We start from the raw sequence: 11496 nt of genomic DNA, 5'->3' as shown, positions 1-11496 counted from the left end.
AAACATGTTCTTTTGGATGATGAGTTAGCTCTGAGTTTGTAAGTCCGAGTCTTGGGTTGTAGTAGTAGGAAGAGGCTCTGCAGTTGAGTGCGCAGAGGCCTGGTAGAGTCTGCAGTTGTGTGCGTGGACCCCTGCAGCTGAGTGCGCAGGGCAGAGTTGGATTTGTACTTGAACAAAGAAGTAATAAAAGATAAGTTGATTCTGAAATATTGTGTATCTACGCTTCTGTTTTATTTATGAATCCTTTTATAGTTTTATGATTGCACGCACTTGTTATGAATGTTGAATGATTAATGAGAATATTGGGTACACAAAATTACATTAAGATCTATAATAATAGCACAGTAAGGGTAAAGGATCTAGACAGCACCTCTTCACGCTCTTTACAGAGCTGCGTAGAAGCAGTCACACAAGCTGCGAAGGACAGACAACTACACGGAGTAGCGCAGGCGCGCGGGTTCAGTTCACGAACTTCCAAAACTTCATCAAGACATCCCTAGGGTGTGGAAACCTGGTTCCAACACCCTACCATACTACCTCGGGTGAGACCTCAGTCCACGCACCGCTGACTGTTGTCGAAAGGGCCGGTAGTTTCGGGATTTGTTTAGCTAAATCACTTCTAAACCTGGGTCAGGCCCCAACAAGGCAACAGTGACACTAAGATATGGACGTCACATTGTGGGGTCATTTTTTATTCATCATGATGTGATTTTGATTTCTAGTCATGTATTGCGACGTGGTTTTTTGTTCATCAAATAAATTTCTTCATCATGGTTTAACATTGTTATTTTTTCCTCACATTGTGACATAATTTTCATTTTCATAACATTGCGATGTTAATTTTTATTTATCACATTTCAAGATTGTTTTCTTGTTTGTCACATTGGGACAAAAAACATTTGTTCATTACATTACATCCGAATTTCAGTTCATCACATGCAATATCAATTTTTGCTTGTCATATTGCAACATCAATTTTTTTTAGTTACTTATTAGTGTTGAATTTTATTTGACACATTATGACTTTAATTTTTCTTCATCACATTGCAATGTCAATTTTTTTTTCCACATTGTAATGTTACATTTAGTTTGTCACATTGTGACAACAACTTTTTTAATCACATGTTATGTCAACTTTTGTTGATCACAATATGATGTTATTTTTTGTTGGTCACATTGCAAGGCCTATTTTTGTTCATCACATTGTGATGTTGATTTTAGTTCATCATATGCAATGTCAATTTTTGTTCATCACAATATGATGTTGATTTTTCTTTGTCCCTTTGAGGTGTTGATTTTTGTTCATTAAATTGTGATGTTGATATTTGTTTGCCATATTGTAACGTTGGCTTCTTTTAATCAAAACGCATTTATCACCTTGCAAATCAACATTTTCTCATCAATTGCAACATTAATTATTATTCATCACATTATGATATGGACATTTTCTCATCACATTGCAATGTAGATATTTGTTTGTCATATTGTGACATTGGATTTTATTTCTTACATTATGGCATTGATTTTTTGTTCATCACACTACATGTCTATTTTTTTTAACATGGTTGACTATGGTCAACTATGTTTGACTTTGGGTGAACTTTGTTGACCATGGCTATTAATGATTAACTCTAGATGAATATTGTTGATGATGTTCATTATGGATGACGATGTTAAATCATGGATGACCATGGTTGATTTTATTTCACCATGGTTAGATATGGTTAACCATGGGTGACTATGGGTGAACATGGTTGACCATGGTTGTCAATGTTTAACTATAGACAAATATGGTTGACATATTGACTATTGTTGACCACAGATGACCAATATTGATTTGGTTGACCATGGTTAAACATTGTTGATATTTACTGAGTTGGTTTGACTATCATTGAGCTTGTTTGACCATGGTTGTAAACATGTCACCATAAATCTATATGGTTGACCATATGGACTATGGTTGACCATGTTGACAATGGATGAACATGAATGACCATTGTAGAGTTGGTTTGACTATGGTTGACCATAATAGAGTTGGTTTGACTATGGTTGACCATAATAGAGTTGGTTTGACTATGGTTGACCATAATAGAGTTGGTTTGACAATGGTTGACCATTATTGAGCTAGTTTGACCATTGTTAAAGTTTGTTGAGCTAGTTTGACATGGTTGAACATGGTTTTAATGCTTAACTATATTTAACTATAGATTAATATGGTTTACCATATTCACTATATATAACCATGTTGAACATGGTTAACCATGGTCAAATTTATTGCTAATAATCACCATGGCTTGAACATATTACCTCGTTGCCCATATTACCATGGTATGACCATATAATAATGATAAAATATAATATGTTAATGTTAGAAAAATAACTATTTATTTTAAGATAAAATTTACCATTATTTTAAAAATATTCATTTAAAAATATATATATATTTCATGTAATATTTCACTTAAATGAGTTTGCACCATTTTTATATGGCGTAGTCTAACTTATAGACGAAATAACATTTTTCATGACCATTTTTCTAGTTAATTTTAATCAAAATTTGATAGATATTTTTAAAATTTGAGTTTAAATTGTTTAATCTGCATAATTTGAGTGCCTCGTGGTTTGTTTAGGGTGTTGAATCCATTTATGCATTCAAAAATGTATTTTGAACAACAAAAAATCTTGAAATTATATTGCTGGATTTTGGTGAATTCCGGTGAAAGAGACTATTTCGTTTATAAGTTAGACTACACATTTTTATATTATAATGTTCAGATAATTAAAATCCATTTAAATTTTTATAATTATAAAATAATGTTAAGAAATAAAATTTATATATATATATATATATATATATATATATATATAAATATTATAAAAAAATGATGTTAGTGATAATTATGTAAATAAAATAAAAATTAGTAATAAAATGTATGTATTTGTTTATTTTTGTTTGTGAATACATTGTGCATATTTTTTTTAATAATAATTTATATAGCCTAATTTATAAATGAAATGACATTTTTCGAAGCATTTTTTTTGTCAATTTTAACCAAAATTTGGTAGAGATTTTTAAATACTTTGAGTTTAAGTTGTTTAATTTGTGGAATTTGAGTGGTTGAGTTTTTCATAGTGTTGAATCCGTTTATGCATTCAAAGAAGTATTTTAAGTAACAAAAATCACAATCTTGCTTGAAGTTGTATCACGAGATTCCTGTGAAAAAATTCATATCATCTATTAGTTACACCATGTCATTATAATTTCATAACATTAATTAATTTCAAAATATATCATATATTTGACTAAAATATTTATAAAAAATATATAACTTTTGGTGATGATGATGAACATCCCCTAAGACCAATATGGTCTATCAAACCTTAAGAAAGTAAGAGATTAATTGAGACTCTTTAATATATTATTTCTATGATAAAAAAGAAGGCAAAGAAGTGTTCGCAGGTCACTATAGTTTTGCTAACTTAGTGAGTCAAGAAGGTTGGGAGTGTGACAAATGTTTTGGAAATGAGGAAGAATGTGCGTAAGAACCAGGCAATCCAAAAGAAAGTGCTTTTCATCCCAAAGTGTTTTGGTAATAGACCAATGACTGATTTCACCTAGGAGCTCATAAGGATTAACTGCAATGTCCATTTTCTTCTTAACACTGATCAAGACGAAAAAAAAATTAGGTTAGTATTTCACAATTAATAATTTTAATATGTCATATAACCTATTCTATAGGTAAATAAATATAATTTTATACTCATATTTCAAAAACCAAGAAAACTAATTTTATATATATATATATATATATATTATTTATTTATTTATTTTCTTTATAAATATGATGTATGCAATTATAATTAATTATAATAAATTTAATTATACTATACATTAATTTAAAAATATTATTTTTTTATATTAAGTTTAATATATTTAATTGTGTGAAGATACACTCTACAATAGAGTATCATAACAATGTCGTAAAACATTAATTATGTAATGTGATTTTATGTTGACTTAGTCAACATTAAAAAAATATATTAAAGTTAAAAAATAATAATTATATATAACTAAAATAAAAAATTAATTCTGCACTTGATCCCTCTTTATTTATATATATATGAGAGAAAGTTTCTCAACATTATTTTATATATATATATATATATATAAAAAGTAACTTTCTCAAGAGAATAATATATATATATATATATATATATATTAATACCATTTAAATATTAATAGATCATGGAAGCCATGAAACTATAATACAATATTTTTTGACGCTAAATTACTTCTCCACATAAAATGAATTTTCAAATTTATGATGAAAAATAATGGAAATTGCAGCATGATTTTGTTAAAATCTGATGGAAATTTTTGGAAATCTACCTTTTAGCTTAAATGTGATGTTATATTGACTCAATCAACATTAAAATAAAAAATAAAAATTATATATAAATAAAAATAAAAATTGACTATATACTTGATGCCTCTTGATACTTAGTAAATCTAAATTTAAAATAAATCTAAAATAATTATAATTAATTTAATATATATATAGATATATTCTCATACCATTTAAATATCAATATCAATAGATCATGGAAACTTCTAAATCCGTGAAACTATAATACAACTCTTTAACGTCCAATTACTTCTCCACACAAAATGCTTACAATGTACAAAAGGACTTGTGGAACTTTGTATTTTTATAATTTACTATTTCTTATCCTGCACTTATCAAGGTTATTTATTATGTTTATGATTATTATTTTGGGATATAGGTGAATCCGTTGTATTTCTACATGGTATCTCAAACAAAATACAATGTAGAGTGGACCACAAAAAAAAAGTTTGTGTAAATTTTGTTTTTGTAATTTTAATTTTCTTATAAACTATTCTCACAATACATTTAATAAAGCAATAGCAATAATCGATCATCCATTTTGGACACGTAGATCTTTTAGAATTTGATCCCATTTGCTTCTGACTTATTTAGCATCCAATTAGATCGAGACACTTCCCATACTCTTTAATACGAATTCGATCAAGAAACTTGCCTTACTCTTTAATAACGCTCAAGTTGGTTACGAGACAAAATCCGTTGGTATAAGGAGATTAAAAACAAAGATGCAATAAACCACAAAGAGATTCTCATCATAAGGGTTTGAAAGTAGTTGTAATGAAATCCATTGGTATAACAAAGATGCCATAAACCACAAGGAGATTCTCATCATAAGGGTTTGAAAGTGGTTGTAATGAAAAAGTTTAAATGTAGTTGTAATGAGAAATACCAAACCTAATATATTTAATTTAATATGGTTCAGTTGCAATGCACTTATTTTTTAACAAAAAGAATGGGTAGTTGGGAGGATGTTATTAAGATATTTTTTTTTTTGAACTTGGATCATCCTAAAAGAAACAAATCTAGAATATACAAATAAAGATTCATGGGAAGTATTTTTAGTGGGCTTTTTTGATAGGTCATATTTTTGGAGGAAATGTGGGTGCGATGCCTATATAGTCATCGAACCAGGTAATATTTTCCACTTCTAGTGGGAAGGGGGCATGCACTAACAATAAAGGAGAGATCATAGCCCTGTGGGGAGTATTGATTGCGGAAAAATGGCTAGGTATGGAACACATTCAGATATACGGAGATGCAAAGGGAATCGTACACTGGGTGAAGGGTTACAATAGTTTCAATCCTCCCATACTAAACAACTGGATGAAACGCATCAAGACGTTGGTAAGTACCTATCATCATATCAATTTTGATCACATTTACAAGGAGCAGAACTGAACAAAAAATTTACTATCTAAGAGAGGAATTGATAAGGAACCAGGTAAGTTTTTCTTTTCTGCATATGAACAAGGAGTCATGACAAATGCTGGCAGCATAAACTTTTCATAAAGATTTTATGTTTTGATGTACTGTGGTTTTTTGGAAAAATGTAAGGAATAACAAAAGAATTGATAGTAGATCTAAGGAAGGAGAACCCACCTATTTTATTGTTGTTGGAAAGAGAGATTTTTTTTTTTTTTTGTGTACAGTAGATGTAAGAATTAGAGGATTTGGAATATACTGAAGGTAGGAACCATAGGAGAAATAGTAGAAACAAAATTAATGTAAGGATGTCAATCCAAGAAACAATAGGTTTTTTTCTATAAAGAATGAAATGCTATGTAAATGTACTATCTGTTTTTATTAATATAAATTAGAAGCATTTTTTTATTATCAAGAGATTGAAGGCAATCGGTGTGGGAAATGTTTGTAATCACTTGCCATCCATATTTTATTTGTTTCTTTATGGTATTGGAGCCAATATCTAACATTGTATTCGTAGTCATAGTTGAAAAAGAAAATCCTTAGATAAAGTTAGGTAAAATAAGTCGAGAAGATAGGTCAAATAAAATGATCACCTCGATCACAATAATGGAGACCTACGATCTAGCAAGAAAACTACCCCAAACTATCCAGTGAAACAATGATCCAACAAAACAACAATCCAACAATGGATTTGATTGTGCACACCAAGACATGTTTAGCAATCCAATAGTTCTGATATGTAGTTAGGGATTTGATATTGATCTATGAAGCAAATTCTCTGAAATGGTCACAATCTTGCCTGTCATGAAGAATTTGTTTTGTTGGTAACTGCAAATGAATTTGTGAATCGAAATATAGCAATAGAACAAATAAAAGAAGCATTGAAATGGCGAATCAGATATTGAGCAATGAAACAGACACACAGATGTGAGAGAGTGTTTTGTCATATTTATATTAATCCTAAAATACAAAAAATATAAGATTAGGGTTTCATGTTAATCTGAACCCTTTATTGGGAGAGGAGAGAAGAATATTATATTGAGATTAAATTTCTGTTACTTATTTATTTAAAAAAAAAATATTAAAATGGTGAAAGACCCATTTTAATATAGAGGCACTTATTAATCGATTAATAAAATAATTTTTTTTTATTATTATAAGAAGAATTTTACAACAAATTATGATATACATTGTAAATTTTCTTCAATAAATCATGTTTGACAAACATCCTTAGATCTTAATAATATCGAAAAACATAAATTTTAATAGAAAAAAAACTTGGCTACTTATTGATTTATTTATTTATCTCTTTTGTAGTGAACATAATTGATTAGTTCCTTTATTGATAAACATTTTCATCCTCTTTAAAGTTAACTTGAGTAAAATTGTTCGCTATATAAAAGCTATCTCTTCAAAGATTGAGAGCAAAATTCCATAATATACTACATTCCACTTCTAAGATGTCATTCCTGTCAATAAGCTCATGATATTGACATCATAAAATATTTAATAGTTATAAATTTTGTGCACATTTGTTTCCATGTATTGGAATGTATAATCTCTTTGTGCATTCTTGCAATTATCTTGAATTCCAAAAGTTTATGTTATCCATACTTGGAGTTTCTCCTAATTGACCCAAATAAGAAATGACATAACCAAATGAAAGATGTATGCCTTACTATACAAAGAAGAGGCTTCTAGAAGCCTTACATTCTTTTTTGAAAAATAGAGACAAAATCAAAACTTGTGCCCAAGTTTTATTCGCTATGAGTTCAAAGAAAAACAATATGAGGAATGAAAAATAAATAGGGTAAATCATTACGCCATAAAATAACTACATAGCTCCTCACATTTTTTCATATGCATCCAAATGTTTAGTTGAGTGACAATGTTATTTGTAAATTAAGATCATATAACCCACTCACTTATTCAACATGGATCCTATGAAAAGTTTAACCTTTGGTCTCAATCTCTATCTAGCATAGAGATAATTATCTCTATTGTAATTTGCACAATTGATAATGCAATAATCACCAACACTCTAAACTCAAGTTTCTCTATTATCAATGACCAAATAAGAATACACCGAGTGGTTTTTCTTCTCTAATACAAGGCTTGACTTTGTTGCTAAGGTTCCAAGACCAATACTTAGTGACAAAAAAATAAGTGTACTTTGTCACTCTATATATAACCTAGTTAATACAAATTATATGGTGCAAAACTTCTTCGTTTCTTAATACGAATAGGAAAGATGAATATGAAAATAATATTTTCAAGTCTAATTATAAGGCTTTTCTTTTTGTGCAACTCCATTGTAGGTAAATACACAACTTGTTGGAAATACTGATGTGTGGGGGGCGGGGGCGCGGTGAATCAATATTTCTTATTTTTTTTGTTCTTATTGTTACCAAAAGCGCACACACACACACATATATATATGAAACACAGAAATAAATAGTTAGAATTAATGCTTTTATTAACACAAAAACAGTGCAATGAAATAAATACAATATATATATATATATAACTGGTTGCAATTAGTTGCCAAGCTCCAACTTGGACTTTAGTGAGGCTCCAACCTCCAGAGCACCAACTCTGTCTTGCAATAGTTCTGCACTTAGGAGCACCAACTCCCAAGGATTTCAATCCTGTTTAGTTCAGAGGCTCCAACCTCTTGGGCTCCAACCCAAACCTGGTATCAACTGTTTTGCTGCAGTTTTCTACACCCAACCCTACTGAGCTTCTGCCTTTCTCCAGTTCTCCTGCTTCTTTGGTCTCTCCTACCTCTTGCCTGTTCTTCGGCTTCCTCTCTTATGGATTATGCATTCATCAACAACACTTCACCTTGTTTTTCTGTTTTTATGTGTTTCAGACAAAAATAAGTCATCTTCGGCTTCCCTCCATAGTCGTTGTGGCTTCCTCTGAGCTATTCGAGTTCACTGATACTCCATGGACACGTAAATTCATAAGAGAGGTCCAAAGGAAAACTCAAAGAAATCATTGTTATGCGTTACACCGTAACAACGTTCATTTTTCCAATCATTATGGACATACACAGGGTTTTTCAGTTTAATGGAGATGTTGTGTCCCAATCACAATCACTATCGCCATGATTCACCCCATTTAACTGACGTTCAGCCTCCTGAACCATCGGAACAACTATCATAAGCCTTTCGGCCTAAAACACCCCGCGCAAGCCAAATATTTAATTACATAGAGAATATGAGAAAAAACAGTCAAAAAGACTAAAGGGCGGACTTCAAGAAATATTACACCCACATCTAAACTGTATCAGATCCATAGTGAAATCGCAATCGGCGCTTTAGTGTGGCAAGGCTTCATAATATATGCAATATGTGACGAATGCGATGATAGATTAACACATATTGCAATGTGCGGCAGGTCCGCGTGTATATGTATCACAGTCGGGAGTTTTCCTTGGCAGAGGTCTGATGCGACATCACAAATCACTATCAGTGATCGCAATGAACCACTTGACACATTGTAACTCCACTCCCGAAGTGCCAATGTGATATACATCGGCAATCGCAATTCGCAAGTGTTCAAGGCTTGACATTAATGCAGACCACTCATAGCGATGCGATGTGCCAGACCCGATACAACTCAACACTCCCGTGTATAATGTTTCAGGTCCGCTTTCTGCCTCTGATAGTGTATTTGCCTATGTATGTATGTTTATTCCGTCGATAGTGAAAATGCATATATATCCACCGATAGTGTTAAAGCATACATATATGGGTTTTTGGTCGTCGATAGCTCCTGATAGTGTAATCAGCCTGCGTTCTTTGACATTCTTGCTCCCGTAGTGTTATCTGTGGCATATATGGCTTCTGATAGTTGTTAAATGCATGCATATATATGTTTTCGCTCTGATATGCTCTCCGATGGCGTATATAGCTCCACTCCTTTAACCTTGTATATATATTGCTCCACTATTATATTCCTCTAGTAGGCTCTGTTTATGCTCCTCTTAGCTCCTCTTGGTTCCATCTGCTCCTCTTGGCTCCATTTGCTCCTTGAATATTGCCATATTGACATCAATGACAATCTATGTCCAACAATCTCCCCCTTTGTTATTGATGGCAATATTTTTCTGCTCTCCCCCTTTGACATCAATGGCAAAGGAATGCATATGAACTCCCCCTGTCAAACTTCTCCCCCTGACCTACTACATCTTTATGAATGAACTTGAGTGATGATAAAGAGATAACCCCAATCTTTTGACGCAGATGTTCGAATGCTTCTCGAGGAAGAGGTTTTGTGAAAATATCAGTTTCTGCTCCTTAGTACTGATATATTCATGGACAATGTTTTGTTCAGCTACTTTCTCATGGAGGAAATGATACTTGATTGGTATGTGTTTGGTCCTTGAGTGCATCATTGGATTTTTGCTGAGACTGATAGCACTTGTGTTGTCACAATAGATGGTAATTGGTTGATCTGTACATATGTCGACATCTTTTAGAGCTTCCTTCACCCATAGTATCTGAGTACAACAGTTTGCTGCAACAATATACTCGACTTCGGCTATGGATAATGATATGGATGACTTTTTTTTGCTGAACCAGGATACTAAACAGTCTCCTAGGAAGAACGCATTTCCACTAGTACTTTTCCGATCATCTATACTTCCAACCCAATCAGCATCGGTGTATGCAATTATAGTCAGTGTTGAGCTCTATGGGTACCAAAGACCGAAATCAAGAGTTCCTCTCAGATATCTAAGAATTCTTTTTACAGCTAATAAATGGGATTGTTTGGGAGCAGATTGAAATCTTCCCACCATTCCTACTACCTACATTATGTATGGTCTTGTAGCTATCAAGTATAGAAGGGCTCCAATTATTGACCTGTAATGAGTTGCATCTGCTGGAGGGGAGTCATCATCTTTGCCCAATTTGCAGTTTGTGGTCATAGGTGTGCTCATGGGTGCATAGTCCTCCATTCCATATCTTTTGAGCATGTCTTTTAGATACTTAGTTTGAGATATACAAAATCCTGCTATGGTTTGAGATACTTGAAGTCCAAGGAAGTGAGACAACTCTCTATCTTTGACATCTCAAACTCTTTTGACATGTTTTGAGAAAATTCATTGCTCATTTCATCATTATTGCTAGCAAAAATCAGATCATCGACATAAACAAGAGTAACTAATAACTTACCTTCATCTGTCTTTATGTATAGATTACTTCCAGCCACTCCCTTTTTGAAGCCTTGTTGTTGTAGATAGTGATCCAATCTTGCATACCAAGCTCTAGGAGCTTGTTTCAACCCATATAAAGCCTTTTTCAACTTACATACTAAGTCCTTTCCTTCGGTTAGATCAAACCCTTTTGGCTACTCCATGTAGACTTCTTCCTTGAGTTCCCCATTTAGAAATGCTGATTTCACATCCATTTGATAGATTTTGAACCCTTTTGAGCAAGAAAATGCCAAGAACATCCTGATAGATTCCATACGGGCTACTAGTGCAAATGTCTCTTCAAAGTAAATTCCTTCAATTTGTGAATAGCCTTTACAGACAAGCCTTGCCTTGTTTCTGATAACCTGTCCTTCCTCATTCATTTTATTTTTGAACACCCATTTGGTTCCTATTATGTTTTTTTCCTTTGGACGAGGCACCAGCTCCCATGTCTTGTTCTTC

Source organism: Pinus tabuliformis, chromosome 4_2 (assembly GCF_031772625.1).
Source record: "Pinus tabuliformis cultivar Carrire ecotype Pingquan chromosome 4_2, CPIR1, whole genome shotgun sequence".
NCBI classification, from domain to species: Eukaryota; Viridiplantae; Streptophyta; class Pinopsida; order Pinales; family Pinaceae; genus Pinus; species Pinus tabuliformis.
The sequence above is the reverse complement of the archived record's forward strand: the minus strand, read 5'-3'. Positions refer to the sequence as shown.